Below are 18,388 nucleotides of genomic sequence, written 5' to 3'. Positions count from 1 at the left end.
CATACGTGAAATACGTGGATAAGCGAGGGACTACAGGTCCTATAGGTTCGATGATACTGTGATTTTATTCTGACACATACCATGACATTTTACCACCGGCAAAGTTTTGTGTATATGTCAAGTTGCGCCATGCTTCGAGGCTCGTTGTGCTTCGAGATCTCACTGTAAGTAACTGAATGCACACGTTCTGAAGCAGGACAAAGGTAACAGAATACCACCTCCAGCAGGGCCATATTAAACAAGAGAGCGTGGTGATGAAGCCGTCTTCCAGGTTGAAAAATGGTTTACTTAAGGCAGAACATCTACGTCTACATACATACTCAAAAATGGCTCTGAGCACTATGGGACTTAACATCTCAGGTCATCAGTCCTCTAGAACTTAGAACTTCTTAAACCTAACTAACCTAAGGACATCACAAACATCCATGCCCGACGCAAGATTCGAACCTGCGACCGTAGCGGTCGCGCGGTGCCATACTGAAGCGCCTAGAACTGCACGGCCACCACGGCCGGCCATACATACTCCGCAAGCCATCATATGGCGCATGGCGGAGGGTATTTCCTTTCTTGCTCCATTCGCAAATAGATAGAGAAAACGGCTGTCTGTTTTCTTGTCTTGTCTTCGCGGTCCTTCTGCGAAATGTACATTGGAGGCAGCAGAATTGTCCTGCAGTCTGCTACAAACGCCGGTTGTCTAAATGTTTTCAACAGCGTTTCGTGGAAAGAACGTCATCTACCGTCCAGGGATTCCCATTGGAGTTCACGAAACGTATAGGTAATACTAGCGTATTGATCGAACCTAACGGTAACAAATATAGCAGCACGTTTCTGGGTTGCTTCTATGTCTTCTCTTTATCTGGTGAGGATCCCAAATACTCGAGCAGTACTCAAGAATGGGATGCACTAGTGTTCTATACGCGTTCTCCTTTATAGATGAGCCACGCTTTCCCAAAATTCTGCCAAAAACCGAAGTCTAAAATTCGACTGGCCTACTGCCGTCCTTACGTGCTCGTTCCATTTCATATCGCTTTGGATCGTTACGCTTAGATATTTAATCGACGAGACTGTGTCAAGTTGCACACTACTTATGCTGTATTGTAACATCAAGGGATTGTTTTTTCTGCTCATCTGCATTAACTTACGTTCTTGTACATTTAGGGCAAGCTGTCATTCATCAAACCAACTGGAGATTTTGACTAAGTCATCTTGTATCCTCCTACAGTCACACAACGACGGCACTTTCACGTACTCCACAGCGCCACAGCGTCATCAGGTTGCTGCTCATCCTGTCCGTCAGAAAATTTACGTATCAAGAGAACGTACTCTGAATGTTTCCTCAGCTGTGGTATGATATCGTTTGTTCCATATTTATTACACTATGGTTTTGGGAACATGTACTTTGCTATTTAACGTTATTTGACGCTTATGGATTTGCTGATGTTGAGAGAAGTATGGGAACAGGATACACAGATTCTCGCTCAGATATTATAATAATCTTCGATCGATCTCTGACAAGTTGATTTGTAAAACATCCAAAGTAGCTCAAACATAAAAATCTATGTTACTGTATCAAAAATCCCAAAAAATAATAACTTAGGAAGAAAAAATGAATTCAAGAAGCTGAAGCTAACATTAATACCCGCGATCACTTCTCTAAAGCAAATTACGATTCTGGTTGTGTGAAAAACTCTGTATGTCTTATAAGTCACAGATGCAGCAACACGTGTGCCACGTGTAGGAGTGAAATTTTGTGTAGGCTGTAGACAAGCTGCGGATAATGTAGATAACAACATCGACATACCTTAAGCTCCGTTATGCGAAGAAATACAGAGCGACTTGCTTAAGACTAGCTGCAGTGCCTGGGACGGTAGGTAGTGCGTGCAAAGGCGCGACTACTCGCGCTCACTTGCGCTGGACGTGGCCGATGCCGTGAACCATGACATTCAGCCATGCTGTCAGGAATGGTGACCCAGACGTCCACTCACACACCTCTAGGTCGAGTCTCTCTCCACTTGAGCAAGCGCCCGCCAGGCTCAAATCCAAGGTAGAATGCGAGCTTACACAACCGAGGTTCAAATCTCCCAGGGTTTCGCAGACAGTGAGAGTACAGCAGAACATTCAAAGTTTTGGAGAGGAACGTTAAGTGCAGGCTTGGACTTACCAAACTGTGTAAACGAAAATACCGCTAACCCAATACTTAACCACCTTTGTTTTTAATGGGACTGCATCATCCTTCAGATTCTTTGTGTCTTACTAATATTAAGACGTAAAATATCTTTCTGAAATGGTGAAACTAAAATTGCTATATCTCACAGGCAAAACTACCGTTAATTGAAGACATATTCCGCTTAAATAACGATCGTATTCGTGTATAACGTACCTTTTCGACATTATTGTGAAGCGAGTTGGTAAAACCAGTGAAATTTATGGCTGAACATCCGAATGAAGAAGCAATTCTCTATGCTAACGAAAACGTATTCAACATTAAAAATGAAGTTCTTTGTCTCGATTTCTCGAAATTCTCCCAACAATTCCACGTATGATGACTTAATTAGAAACTAAACCCTTGTTTCACATGTATTTGTCCAATTTTGAGCGAATAGCTTATCACCGTGTGTTAGGAATACAGAAGAAACTGTCGCACACCGAAACATTCTCACATATTTCTTTGGTTCTAGTAGCCGCTTTCGCATCTACTGATGGAACCAGAACCTCTTTCAAGTTTCGTTGTACACTAGAATGAACATAATGCATTAGATGCGCCAGTTTCTGGAAAACTGTAGCAATGATTGGCTAGTAAATCACGAATATTCGCCATCTTCCAACACGAAAAGTTAACAATATTACTCTAGTCTTGCAGTGTACTGCAAACAATTGGAAACAGGTAAAGTAATCAATTTTAAGTTTGAAACAGCAGTCGTAGTTTTTTTTTTACCATGCTCAACAGCATTAGCCTCGAAATCTGTGAGCGGCGCTGCTGCAGTAATAGCGACATGTCAGTTGCGTGCTTCTTAAGGAATTTAGAATCTGTGAATTTACAAAACTGGAAAAAGACTTCGGGAAATTTTTTGACAGGAAACTTAAAGGAAGGCAAGGTATCAGAAAAGTCTTCCGTTTTTTTGCTGCTTATTCTTTCAGATCTCATTTTTTCACTGACTCATAAAGGCAGCAATAATTTCTACTAATTGCGATTCAGAACCGTAAACTGCCGCCTCTGGTAGCAAATCCGCACGATACTTTATATTATATTCAGTGTTTCGAGATTAGTCACCTCAGAAAGCGTCCTATACGCAAACCTGAACGAACGTTTTCAAATTTAATGGAAAATCTAGTCTCATTTACATTGGCGTTAATCACAAATGGCACGAAAGCATTTTTGGTACCCCGACGATGTGGACCGTAGCATGGAGAAATTAAAGTGCCAGCTTTAAATCAGAGAGTGCATAATCTCTTTCTGTAGAAACATTGTAAATCATTGGAGAAGTTGTAAACTATAAGCTTCTGGGTTTGTAGTTCGATTATCGTGTGGTTTTGGGACCATTTTTTCTCCAGGCACATAATGCAACTAGCGCTTCGCGTACAGAAGAAATTTTAGAATATCTAGTACAGTACTGTTTGATCGAATAAGTCGTCCGTATCGGTGACAAATTTACAAATTTGACGTACTGGAATCTGCATCTGCATTCAAAATGAACTTGTAATTCCCTGTTCAATCCAACCTTTCGGGTTTGGGCGTGGGTATGGGTTTTAAATGGTGTGTTACTTTTTATGCTGTATACCGCTAGATTTGAAATTACAATATGGGAATCGGTCACAATAGGGAACTTGACAGCTGCTGGGCTACGACCCAGTATTAAATAAGAAAAAAAAAAATTAAAATCCACACGTAGCCTTACACTTCACAGACTGTCTTATCGAGCGTAAAAATAAATTTGTAATCATCTTCTGTTGGTTAAACGGAGCAGATAGAGCAGTGTTTTCACGCTGGGGAAAATTAAATGTGCTAGATTGCAAATGACCTACGTCCACGGTAAACACCGAAACTTGTTGTCTTAGTAGCATACGTGTACCATCTGACAAATTGCCTAAAAAAGATGAAAGCTTAAGAGAGAGCCATATGAAATACAATTGTACTCTGCAGTACTGGCTGACAGCAAGACAAATAGAAATTCACCACTGAGGACAAATCAGCAACGACACTTTAACAGATGCAACAATACCTTTTGGCTAAAGAATAGCATTTGCAAAGCGCACTATGAAGCACACAATCGGCGACGCATCAATGACCTGGTAAATAATACCGAACACTCTGAACTGCCTTGTCATAAAATGGTATTATGTTGCTACAATAACAGTTATGTCCACCAACCTACAAATATGAGATACTCGTCTAGAACGCTGTTTTCTTAATTATTTTAATCATTAGTGTCTATTTCATCTGCATAGAACACTGGGGCGCCTTACAAGTCATTTGAAATGTACCCTACTGCAGGATCGACGAATATGGCTACTACCACTGATCTGCACGGTTTCTCATGAAAGAGCTCCTATTTTGTAGTTGACGTTCCCGTGTATTGACATCTACCGGCGCCCTACGGATCCCTCTGACACTGGGGCAGAGGAGCGCATGCGAGAGAACCGCGCAGTCGGCCTGTTCTGCTTGAGTGAGGCCGTTTTCCAGGGTTCCTGTGGGCTGAAGGCTACGTCGCCGCCGCACGGCGATGCACAGGTGTTCCAGCGAAGGGAAATATGCGCGTCGCCACAACCAACTCTTCTCGAGCACAAGCCAGGATTTTCTGCGAACACTCGCGTCTCCAGCAGACTGCCATCGGACACATCACTTCGCGGCGATATTCTGAAAAATCTTACAATTCTCAAGCAAACACACTGACTTCCGGGTTTGATCACAGTGACATTGTTACTTATGTTACACACCATCCTGGTGGAAGATGAATTGATGTTTCAGTGGTCTCAGAAGCAGAACAATCTGGTCGCTTGTGCGAGTAATTACAAGTTTTAGTCTGAAAAAGTATAATTTTCCGTACACTAGTAAAATAAAAAAAATCTCTAAAGGTCCCTCCTCTTTGCATGAGTTCTTGCTTACTCAGCTGGAGCATTGTACAATCGCAATGACTGAACTGCATTGCAGTGGATTAAACATCTCCTTCAAATAATCTTAATTTTTTTAGTGTTACAAATTGTAAAAAAATTCTAACTCTAAATGTATTGCCTCCATTACCAAGAATGGTTCTAAAATTTAGGAAATGGTGATGAAAATACCCGAAAAAGACCTGTTGGAACATGATACGAAATACCTGTTGTTTCTGCACTCAGTTGTGTGGAATGAAAATCAAACATTAAAACACATAAATGATATATTAGAAACAATAAGAATGGTGTCTACATGTATATTCGATACAATATCGAATAGCAAATTATGTTAAGCCCTTCAAATCAATTTTCCCTTTAACGAAGTGGTTATCACTAACTCACGTCCTTTTCGATTTTATATGAGGTGTACGTTTAATTCAGGCAATCAATTAATACAATGTAAATCTTTTAATCATTTGTAGGACCTCCATTAACACGCGACCACAAAAGAAGGGTCTAGTGCCATTGTCATCATACAGACCCAAATGGACGCAACTAGTATCTTTCTGTGTTTTCAGATATTAAGAATAAAATTGTAAAGCCGAGTGTCAACTCAGGCTTCGCACAGTAACAACAGAAAGATACATAATTTTTCTCGGTTCTTACAGAAATCAAGACCTTTAAGTTACTGAATTTCAAACAGTTTAATGAGTAATCTAGTTTTAATTTAATTTATTGTTTCATTAATTTCATGTGATCTTAATTGTTTTCCTCAGATGCTGAACAAATCCGAAACTAATCCTACATTTATAAGCATGTGGATAAATCTCTGAAATTTAGTCAAGATTTTAAACAAATTTTCTGACTTCACATGGTCTACAAAATCAAATTAACATTTTCGGAAGAAATTAAGTCATCAAGTCCCCCATAGACTACAGATATGCCCACTACACTTCTATAAGACTTAATTTCAGGAAGTGGCTATCCTTTAGCTGTCAGTCAAAAATATTTCTTTCTATGAGCTGAAACTAGGCACACTATTTACTCTTGTATAATGTCGCACAAGACCACTTCCTATAAAAGGAAACTCAAGTCATGAATAAATTCTTAATGATTTGAATTAACTTCATTATGAGTATCAAACAACTAGCAGAGCTACTTAGTGAGAGAACATCGTGAAACTTAACGACAGAAAGGCGAACCGTATTATAATAGTTTTCCAGGAATTACTGATACGTTACGTAGTAAAATACATAACCAAAGGGAAACATATGAAATCTAGTTACGACTTCTTTGACAAAAGAAACTAGTTATGCACTCAGTAAACTAAAACAAAGCTGAATAAAAGATACAAAGACAATTAAATTGCACTAAAACTAACTGCTTTGAAAACATCGAGACAAGAATGAAATACGTTCTCTAACTGCGAATCAACATATTCATTGCGATCAAACAGTTCGTGAAATCAAACTGATAGAAACATCGCACGATTACTATTATGATACACATTTTCTTGTTTTTATATGTCCAAGTCAGAGATCACATCAAAATAACTGAATAAACATTAATATCGATCTTCCAGTTTTCATTTCAACTTCGATGTAAGAAATATATGTTACAGGCAATCCTTATAACACATATGATAACCACATCTTGGCTGCCTTCCATTTCTAATGAAGCTATTCTCAGGTGTATCAACTGCAGCATGAGGAGTTACACATTTAAAAGGCTCCAAATCAAACAGGTGTTCGGTGCTACTACGCAAGTCAGTAGAATGAACTTGTACCAACCTTTCTGCGCGAGCTGACATTATAGCGTGGACGAGACAGGAAGGCGGCAGCTCTTCTCTTGTCGATCCTCCAGAAATCCCCCGGCAGGGCAACCCGGCGTGGGACGCATGCGTGACGCTGTTGCACCCTTTTAAAATATCCGTGAAGCACACGCCATATGATCACGACCAGGTTCGTGTCCTGCCCTTGCATTCAGTTCACCCCACACGCCTTCTGGAACCCGCCAAAGCGTTTAAACCTCTGGCGACTGCTAACATCACGCTCGTCCTCAGCGGACTGGCTTTCCTCTCGATCCTTATTTTTTTAAACTCTCCACACGCATTTGTGGGGGCGGCATCTGACGAATCCGTTAGTTCTCTCCAGGTATCTTCTTGTCGTCTGCTTTTGCACTTGTAAAAAAATCGCCGTTGCTTATCGTCGGAGGTGGATCACAGTTTCTCTCTCTCTTTGGCACTGACACTAGTAAATAACATATATATCACACGTAACGTAAAGCGGAATCGTGTACGAGTGTAAAACAGAAAGGTAACGCTAGGTGTAGAAGAGTAGTGGTAACGCAAACGGAGTGCTGGTAACTTGAGTTCCTGCCGCGTCCAAAGTAGGGCACCGACTGAGCGCAGCACGCGCCTCCACAGGCGCTGCGAGCCTCCGACTTGCACTTTCTCCGCGCGCGACCGCTTTCCCTTCTGGGCTCGCTAATACCTTCCGGGCTCGCCGCCTTCTCGCTCCGACCAAACCGCTTCATCGTTTTCTCACATTTTTCTTCTCCTCCTTCGTGGTCGGCAGTAGTGCCGGCCTCACTCTCGTCCTATCGCGCCCGGAAGGTGAGAGGAAACTTATCCGAGCGTCAGTCGCAAAACAGGAGCGATTAACATTTTGAACACGAGTGGTAAGAAGGACCGTGACCGTAGCCTTTAACTGTCAAATGAAAGAGAAGGCGCTCTTACGTAACTAAATAGATAAGATAGCTATAAAACAGCCAACCGGTTGCAACAAAATTTTACTTTTGTCAGCTTTTGCAAAGACTATGGGTTCACCAAGGAAAATTGCCAGAAAGCCGTATGTTTTGAGAAGTTATTTTATTTAGACAGTTTCGGCATCTCAGTAATGCCATCTTCAGGCTCCTATGCACTCAACCTACAGACAATCAGGTACATCGATACTTGCATACTGGAGCCTTCAATATCTGGACTCCGTGAATTTGTTTTTTGAGTGTTACTTCGTAGACTTCACAACATCTACATCTACATCTACATTCATACTCCGCAAGCCACCCGACGTTGTGTGGAGGGGGGTACCCTGAGTACCTCTATCGGTTCTCCCTTCTATTTCAGTCTCGTATTGTTCGTGGAAAGAAGGATTGTCGGTATGCCTCTGTGTGGGCTCTAATCTCTCTGATTTTATCCTCATGGTCTCTTCGAGAGATACACGTAGGAGAGAGCAATATACTGCTTGACTCCTCGGTGAAGGTATGTTCTCGAAACTTCAACAAAAGCCCGTACCGAGCTACTGCGCGTCTCTCCTGCAGGGTCTTCCACTGGAGTTTATCTATCATCTCCGTAACGCTTTCGTGATTACTAAATGATCCTGTAACGAAGCGGGCTGCTCTCCGTTGGATCTTCTGTATCTCTCCTATCAGCCCTATCTGGTACGGATCCCACACTGCTACACTGCTGAGCAGTATTCAAGCAGTGGGCGAATAAGCGTACTGTAAGCTATTTCCTTTGTTTTCGGATTGCATTTCCTTAGGATTCTTCCAATGAATCTCAGTCTGGCATCTGCTATACCGACGATCAACTTTATATGTTCATTCCATTTTAAATCACTCCTAATGCATACTCCCAGATAATTTATGGAATTAACTGCTTCCAGTTGCTGACCTGCTATTTTGTAGCTAAATGATAAGGGATCTTTATTTCTATGTATTCGCAGCACATTACACTTGTCTACATTGAGATTCAATTGCCATTACCTGCACCATGCGTCAATTCGCTGCAGATCCTCCTGCATTTCAGTACAATTTTCCATTGTTACAACCTCTCGATGTACCACAGCATCATCCGCAAAAAGCCTCAGTGAACTTCCGATATTATACACAAGGTCATTTATATATATTGTGAATAGCAACGGTCCTACGACATTCCCCTGCGGCACACCTGAAATCACTCTTACTTCGAGAGACTTCTCCACATTGAGAATGACATGCTGCGTTCTGTTATCTAGGAACTCTTCAATCCAATCACAGAATTGGTCTGATAGTCCATATGCTCTTACTTTGTTCATTAAACGACTGTGGGGAACTGTATCGAACGCCTTGCGGAAGTCAAGAAACACGGCATCTACCTGGGAACCTGTGTCTATGGCCCTCTGAGTCCCGTGGACGAATAGCGCGAGCTGGGTTTCACAGCTCATTTGTTGTCAAGTCTTCGAAGTAAACATCTCAGAAACAAATCCACGGCATCCACGTATTGAAGACTTCAGAATGCAAGTATCGATGTATCTGATTGTTTACACATGGAGTTGTTGTCAAGTCTTCGAAGTAAATACTCCAAAAACAAATTCACGGAATCCAGACATCGAAGGCTCCGGTTCGCAAGCATCGATATATCTGACTGATATACGTGGAGTGCACAGTGGCCTGAAGATGACATTATTGAGATCCCGAAACTGGTTGTATAAATAAAATAACTGCTCAAAACATACGACTGTTGGGCGACTTTCCTCGGTAAATACTTGACCGGCCACGCTCCCGTATCCACAATCATCAGAAAATCCACATTTATTATTTCATTGGTGGCTATAATTTTCAGCAACTGTAGTATATATTTTTTAGTACAAAATTAAATTGTGAGCTGCAAATATATTTTTTTATTATGCCCTACTGGTTTCGACAAATTAATTTGTCATCTTCAGAAGCTTTGTATTGGTTTAGCAGAGATCTATATCTTATTCATAGAAGCATAATGGCTTGGTATGTTCCGAATTGTAAACTGTCAATCTGTACAATAAGCACATACAATATGTACATTTCTGGACATGCCATGGCATTATGCTTTTATGCAGAAGATGTTGACATCTGCTAAACCAGTACTAAGTTTCTGAAGATTACAAATTAGTTTGTCGAAATTGGTGAAGCATAGTAAAAGTATATTTGCAGCTGACGACTGAGTTTCATTTTGAAAAAAATTCAGAATTACCTAAAAACATTATACATAAACATTAACATAGAGAAAAATTAAGGAATAGACATTTTTATTCTGGCCTAGAGCTGCACTCTGTCAACACTATGGCTCGGTCGTTTTGGTGCAATACATAGCGCTCAGTTAGACAGTTCTCAGTCAATGTCATGACCTTACAAACTACGGCATCATAACCATATAACCTGTGATGCTGTAAGACTGTGTATTTTAATTGTTGTGTATAACTTTTTCCATTGCCTAAAGTTCAATTTACAATGTTAAAAAACATTTTTGTTGCAGAGCATAGGTGAAGAGTGCTAAGTTTAACAGTTTCTCACTCAATGTCGAGACCTCAGAAAATTTTGCATCACAACCATTTAACCTGTAGTATTGTGCCGTTTAATTATTTATTGTGCTTAATATTGTCCCTTGTGTAAAGCGTAATTTCAATGTTAAGAAACAAGTTCGATGCACAACACTCTATGCAAGTGGACTGCATCTTTGTTTCTAATATTTGGTTACCTAAGAACTAGTGTTTCCTTCAGACGCTACTCAGTTGTTTCCTGAAGTTGGCCCAGTAAGCCGAAAATTAATTTTAAATAAACAAAAATCAGTAGAACAAAACCAGTGTACTTGTTACTCATCTTTAAATACATAAATGACGTAGTAATGCTAGGATTACCGGTGCCAATGGTAGCACTGGTAGAGAAAGAACTATAAATGAATGTGTCGGAGAAAAAGGGGTTCGAAGATTGCTCTTTGGTTCTTGTTTGTTTTGCACTTAATTAGAACCACACATCGTTCAGTGTTAGGCCAGTGTGTATTCTGTATCGTTACAAAATATAAGCTGCATTTTATAAGTAATAAAAATCAGTTGATCGCCTAACTTCTGCATTTTTATATAACCATAGAAATTATTTTGATGCAAGTACAATTTTCATGCACAAACATACCGAAATCTATATAACTGTCGTTGTTTTTTCTGCTCGATAGATCGTTCTTCATCATGATAGAAGGCAAGAGTTTCCTGTTATTATTGATAAGTGTGATAGTTGTTTATGAATAACAGACACATGTTTTACATAAGTTCAAGGAAATATTGAAGTGATGGTCGATATGTTTTTGTTTTGCGTTTCTTTTAATTTTACCCCATTTTTTGAAGAAATTGCGTTTTCAAGTGCTGTATAACAAATACATATTTCTTAAAAAATTAGGATAAGACTTCACTGTTTCGCATTAAAAAATCAACAGTTTTCGCATAAAATCTGATTTGAGTATTGGCAACTTCAATTTTGCCATAAATGCTGTTTATTTTTGAGTAACAGACAGGAGGCTACCTATGCAGAACAACAATGTTCCATAGGTTACACGGCCCTTTATATATCCGCATTCAGTTTCTAGACGGTTCTTCACTTCCGGTTTCTAGGGGAATCTAGTAAGACACTGATCGCATGTGAAAACAAAGCGATGAAAATTAGTTAACACCTGATAGGCACGCAACACACGTAACGTACAGGTAGCGCAGTTATAATCTTAACTGACCAAAGCCACTAGGAAAATTATTGTAGTCTATACTTGCTTGTACTAGTCTACGGTAGCCTAAGGTAATTTTACAACTCTATTCCAGACAGATTTACAGAAGACTGTACTCATATGTAGTAACTGATGAACAAATTTAAGAGCAATAATGTTCTTGTCACATAAAATATTTCATTAAGGAGTTAATAGTAAAACCACTTAACATTATATACATTAAAACTGATATAAAGCTGGTAATTGCAGTAGAACTATAGCTACATGGCTTAGCACGGCACACGCCGCTAAGGGCGGCAAGAGGTAACAATCAGCAGAGGTGGCATGAGACTAAGAGGCTCACATGCCGAAGTTTCCGCAACTTGGAAACGCATCAAGTCGCACTATCTATTAATAATCGAAGATACCAGCTGCTTAGTTTACGAAAAAATATTCTAAATAGCATGTAAGTGTTCATCTCGCGTATGAATAGCCAGTATTATGCAAAATGAAGATATTCAGGACAATACAACAGCAAATATTGCGTCAATTCTTGTACGAAACAATTACAGTGTAATAAGTGAAAAAAGGGAGGAAAGCGATATTTTAGAGACTACTGAGGAAAAAACAAAAAGTCAAAAAATGGTTCAAATGGCTCTGAGCACTATGCGACTTAACTTCTAAGGTCATCAGTCGCCTAGAACTTAGAACTAATTAAACCTAACTAACCTAAGGACATCACACACATCCATGCCCGAGGCAGGATTCGAAATTGCGACCGTAGCGGTCGCTCGGCTCCAGACTGTAGCGCCTAGAACCGTACGGCTACTCCGGCCGGCACAAAAAGTAAAATTTAGGTTGTTGCAAGTAACCGTTTTATACCATTAAATTTTTTTTATTACGTAACTGCAACTTTTCATTAAGAATGAAGCCGTCATTAAAAGAAATGTGCTTAGAAATTTCTAACTCTTCAAGAATTTGTTCGCCAGTAACTACATGTAAATACAGTCTTCCTTTGAATCTGTTCGGAATAAAAACTGTCTATTCATTAATTTTTTTTAAAATAAACATTATGCGAAGGAAAGTCAGCTCCGCATGCACACACGCTTTCGTGCAGCTCTCACTACTCGTATCCTCTGGCCAAAAGTGATCGTCTTGAGCGTGTGCGCGGGTGCAGAACAACTCAGGAGTATGTGACTATAAAAACTCGTGGAACATGTTTGTGGAAGGGCAGGGAAGATGGTGAATGATTGTAACGCTACGCGTTACCCAGGACTTCCGCTGTCAGCTCGGTTCGAATTACAGTTTTCTGTGTCTACCTAATACGACACTCGCTGAGTTATTTTTAGATAAGGCTTAGGTTACCCTTATTCCCAACTACCACTCTCCCACTGTGGAATGCGGCTGCGTTCTTCTTCACAGCTCCGCCCTCTACGAAGATCAGTTGCCGTCGCGACACTGTTAGATGCTACAAAACATACGAAAACGGCGGAAGTGGGTACACAAGTAGATTAAGACGAGAATCATTGCAACATCGCGCTTCTCAGGATGGAGTAAGAGACGACTGCAGTTCTACATCTACATATCTACATCTACATATATACTCCGCTAACCACCAAGCGGTGTGTGGCGGAGGGCACAATTCGCGCCAAAGTCATATTTACCCCCCTCTGTTCCACTCGCGGATCGCGCGAGGGAAAAACGACTGTCTGAACGCCTCAGTGCGAGCTCTTACTTCCCTTATCTTTGAATGGTGATCACTGCGCGATTTGAAAGTTGGTGGTAATAATATATGCTCTACATCCACGGTGAAGATCGGATTTCGGAATTTAGTGAGAAGCCCCTTCTATTTAGCGCGCCGTCTATCTGGAAGTGTGTCCCACTTCAAACATTCTATGAGATTTGTAACGCTCTCACGATGGTTAAATGTACCAGTCACGAATATTGCCGCTCTTCTTTGGACCTTCTCAATCTCTTGAATTAGACCCAACTGGTAAGGGTCCCATACAGACGAACAATATTCCAAGACTGGACGAACTGACGTATTGTAAGCTGTTTCCTTTGTTGAAGGACTGCATCGCTTCAGGATTCTACCAATAATCCGCAATCTAGAGTTCGCCTTACCCGTTACTTGTGTAATCTGATCATTCCATTTGAGATCATTTCGAATAGTCACACCCAGTTACTTGACGGACGTTACCGCTTCCAAAGACTGGGCATTTATTTTGTACTCGTACATTAATAGGAATTTTCGGCTTGTTATACGCAGTAGGTTCCGCTTACTAACATTGAGAGATAACTGCCAGTCATTACACCACGAATTTATTTTGTGCAAATCCTCATTGATTTGTTCACAACTTTCGTGTGATACTACTTTCATGTAGACTGCAGCATCATCGGCAAACAGTCTGAGGCCACTGTCAATACCATCAACCAGATCGTTTATATAGATCGTAAAAAAGCAGAGGACCTGTTACGCTGCCCTGGGGCACACCTGAAGTTACGCTTGTTTCTGTTGAAGTCACCCCGTTCAGGATGACATACTGCTACCTGTCTGTTAGAAAACTTTCTATCCAACCGCATATGTCACCGGATAGGCCGTAAGCGCGCACTTTTTGTAGCAAGCGACAGTGCGAAACTGAGTCGAATGCCTTTCGAACATGGGAGCCGGTGTCTAGAGCCTGTTGTATATCATGCACAAAGAGGGCCAGCTGTGTTTCGCATGACCGCTGTTTCCTAAAACCGTGCTGGTTTCTGCAGATGAGCTTCTCAGAGTCTAGAAAGGTCATTATGTCTGAACACAAAATATGTTCCATGATTCTACAACAAATCAGTTAATGAAAGCAGAGAAGCAAAAGTGTTTGGAGTAGTAGTTAGCAGATATCTCACTATGTTTACGATTAAACATAGAAGTACTATTTCAACAGAGGTGGTGTCTTCAACTTCGTTGTAATATGTAATGCCATGGGCAAAGAGTAATACAAAAAGTTTCTAGGAAAGCTTGTAATTTTATTATTTAAGAACACTATCAGCTCAAAAAGTACACGGACAGCCCTATACAAAGCGGAGTTGACCAATACATATCACGAAGGACGGACCCGGCAATATGAAAGGAGGTGGGGAGTGTTGCACTGTCAGTAGAGAAACAGCAATAGCAGAATAGATCAGCCAGCAGAGCTCAGTGACTAGTCATTGGATGACAACTGAGTAACACATCCACGAGGGGCATTTCAATCTCTCTAAAGCTGCAAAGCCAACTGTTGGTGATGTGATAGTGAAGTGGAAACGCAAAGGAACAACCCACCCCAAGACAAGACCGACCTCCTCTACTGATAGACAGGGATAGTCGAGCATTACTCAGGGTGGCTGTAAAAAATAGCATGAAATCGGTGGAAGGAATCACTCGTGAGCTCCAAAGTGCTGCCATCAGTCCAGCTAGCACAATGATTGTGCGTAGGGAGTGTACGATGGTCGAGCAGCTCCTCATGAGCCACACATTTCTATGGTCAATGCTATGCGATGCTTGACGTGGTGTAAAGAGTGACGCCACTGGATAGTAGATGACTGGAAACGAGTGATTTTGGGTGAGGAAATCCGATGGAACGGTTAGGGGTTTGCTGAATGCCTGCCATCCTGAATAGTTCAAAAATGTTCAAATGTGTGTGAAATCTTATGGGACTTAACTGCTAAGGTCATCAGTCCCTAAGCTTACACACTACTTAACATAAATTATCCTAAGGACAAACTCACACACCCATGCCCGAGGGAGGACTCGAACTTCCGCCGGGACCAGCCGCACAGTCCATGACTGTAGCGCCTGAGACCGCTCGGCTAATCCCGCGCGGCATCCTGAATAGTGTCAACAGAAGTACGGAGGAGGTGTTGTTACGGTAAGAGGAGGTATTGTGCGCAACACGTAACATTTGCTCGTGTCGGGGGCGATCTGCCAGTCCTTGCTCTAAGCGTTGATCCTGTGCAAATCTTACATCGAGACTTCCGTACACAGGGTGTTTAAAAAAGTGTCATATATTCCTACACGAGGTAGTACTGGTCAAAACTAGAAGAAAAGTTCAGAAAATGACGTAACCGAAAGCCAATACCTGTTGAGGTACGGCCGTTGAAGATCCACAGTTAACAGCCTGAATATTATTTACGGATGAGGCAGGATTCACAAGAGATGGAATAGTAAATTATCACAATACACACGTGAAGGCTGTTGCAAATAATTGTGCAATTATGTAAGTGAGACACTGGGATCGCTTCAGCATCAATGTAAGGGCAGGAATTGTCGGTGACAGACTCACAGGGACATACATTTCACCAAACAGAATAGCATGTAATAAGTTTCCTTTAATTTATGTCTATGGTCACAATCTTTTTTGTTTAACAGATTACCGGTTTCGGTCTTTAATGGCCATCATCAAATCTGTTTCATAAAAACAAAGTCCTAATGTACTGCAGCCATAGTGGTATCGTCAAATGTTAAATGCGGAATCAGCACCAGCAACTTCAAATACATAGAAGTCACATCACATGCATGCATGCATGCATGCATCCGACCTGATGTGGAATCCAAACACTGGAGCAGTACTCAAGAATAGGTCGCACTGGAGTTCTACACGCTGTCTCTTTTATAGATGAGCTACGCTTTCCCGAAATTCTCTCAATCAAAAGACGTCGAGCTTTCGATTTCCTTTCTATCAACCTTTGAATTTTGAAACCCATTACTTACTTCCTGAATATGAAGGAACAACTCTTTACTACAGCTCAATACTGAGAACATCTTTGGATGAATTTCTGTTATAGTTAACCTTTCAAAATCAAGAACTTCATGACAGTGTGACATTCCATGTTACGGAGTGCGAGTTGTGCGAGACGTAACGCCTCCCTTACTTCATAAATGGTTCAAGACACTCAGACAAGGTTTACGGCAAATAACAGTTCGCAGAGCCTGCCATGATACCGCCACCTGGCACTGTTTACAGCGACACAGCCGATTCGGCGCACCTTGCCTTTCGATTTTAGCACACCTCTTTGAGCTTTTGGCGGAAAGTTTCAACACCAGAAAATCTTTTCTCTGCTGTGGGCGTGTATGTACGTCCTGCTACGCCGTTCCCCACGTTTGTTTGATTTGTATACGCGCGCCGCTTGCGTTTTCGTACAGTGCTATGGATGTCTGAATGTGTCCCGAACCGTCGAACCCTCGCTGCTGCGAACGAGTTATTCCATGTCTCGTGAATAAAAAAGTTTCGAGTGTTTACCATGCAACATATATGCTTAATTGCGTACTATCGTTTGCAAAAAACCTCGTTTCGACATCTTGAATAGTTTATGAGATACGACGATTGTTACGACCGCATGATTCGCGATGCCCAGGGACGTGAATCGGCGCATCACTCGGGACTGTCCGTCTGGATAAAACCCAATAACTCGAGATCGAAATGAGATATCGACCTGCTCTTAATGTTAAATAAAATTTTGATAACTTATCTACATTTCATTCATTCAATTTCATTTCATTCAAGAACGAAGTGCTCGGATTAGAAACAGTTTTCTTTCGCCTCTACTGTTCAATCTGCAGTGTATGAGCTAAAATCAAACGTAAGCCAAATTTATGCAGCGCATTTTTACCTCTGCAAAAACTTTAAAATTTCACGCAATGTTTTACGTAATTTCATGGATAACAGTAACTATAGTATCTAACGAAAAGAAATTCAGTTCTTTTTCACGCGAAGGCATTATAATGTAGGATATGCAAAAATCATATTTTTTCACCCATAGTTTTCAAAAAATCGGATAATAAATATTGTAAGCTATAGGAAGAGACGGGTAACATACAATATGTACAAGAACCAAGAGGCAATAATAAGAGTGGACGACCAAGAACGAAGTGCTCGGATTAGAAACAGTTTTCTTTCGCCTCTACTGTTCAATCTGTACATCAAAGAAGCTATGATGGAAATAGCAGAAAGGTTCAGGAGTGGAATTAAAATGCAAGGTGAAAGACTATCAATGATACGATTCGCTGATGACATTGCTATCCTGAGTGAAAGTGAAGAAGTATTGCATGATCTCCTGAATGGAAAGAACAGTAATGAGTACAGAATATGGACTGAGAGTAAATCTAAGAAAGACGAAAGTAATGAGAAGTAGCAGAAATGAGAACAGCGATAAACTTAGCATCATGATTGATGGTCACGAAGTAGAAGAAGTTAATGAACTGACGGAGCAAGCACTAGCAAAAAGCGCATTCCTGGGCAAGACAAGCCAACTAGTATTAAACATAGGCCTTGATTTCAAGAACAAATTTCTGAGAATGTACGTTTGGAGCACAGCATTGTACGGCAGTGAAACATGGACTGTGGGGAAACCGGAAAAGGACAATCGAATCACTTGAAATGTGGTGCTACAGACGAATGTTGAAAATTAGCCGCGCGTGATTAGCCGAGCGGTCTCAGGCGCTGCAGTCAGGGACTGTGCGGCTGATCCCAGCAGAGGTTCGAATCCTCCCTCGGGCATGGGTGTGTGTGTTTGTCCTTAGGATAATTTAGGTTAAGTAGTGTGTAAGCTTAGGGACTGATGACCTTAGCAGTTAAGTCCCATAAGATTTTACACACATTTTTTTGAAAATTAGATGGACTGAGACGGTAAGGAATGAGGACGTTCTGCGCAGAATCGGAGTGGAAAGGAATACGTGGAAATTCATGACAGGATATCTGTTAAGAAATCAGGGACTGACTACCATGGTACTAGAGGCAGCTGTAGAGGGCAAAAATTGTAGAAGAAGACAGAGATTGGAATATATTCAGCAAATAA

At 41.0% G+C, this 18,388-nt stretch overlaps 1 protein-coding gene across 1 annotated transcript in view; it reads right to left on the bottom strand.

Moving 5' to 3' along the window:
- Window positions 1-6,995, bottom strand: part of LOC124555877 (hormone receptor 4) — a 212,458-nt gene extending 205,463 nt beyond the window's left edge. The window contains exon 1 of the mRNA XM_047129939.1: window positions 6,882-6,995. The gene's annotated coding sequence lies outside the window, so the exon portion shown is untranslated. The remainder of the gene's footprint in view (window positions 1-6,881) is intronic.
- Between the last annotated feature and the right edge of the window lie 11,393 nt (window positions 6,996-18,388).

Source organism: Schistocerca americana, chromosome X, assembly GCF_021461395.2.
Source record: "Schistocerca americana isolate TAMUIC-IGC-003095 chromosome X, iqSchAmer2.1, whole genome shotgun sequence".
NCBI lineage: Eukaryota > Metazoa > Arthropoda > Insecta > Orthoptera > Acrididae > Schistocerca > Schistocerca americana.
This window is presented reverse-complemented; position numbering and strand designations above follow the sequence as displayed.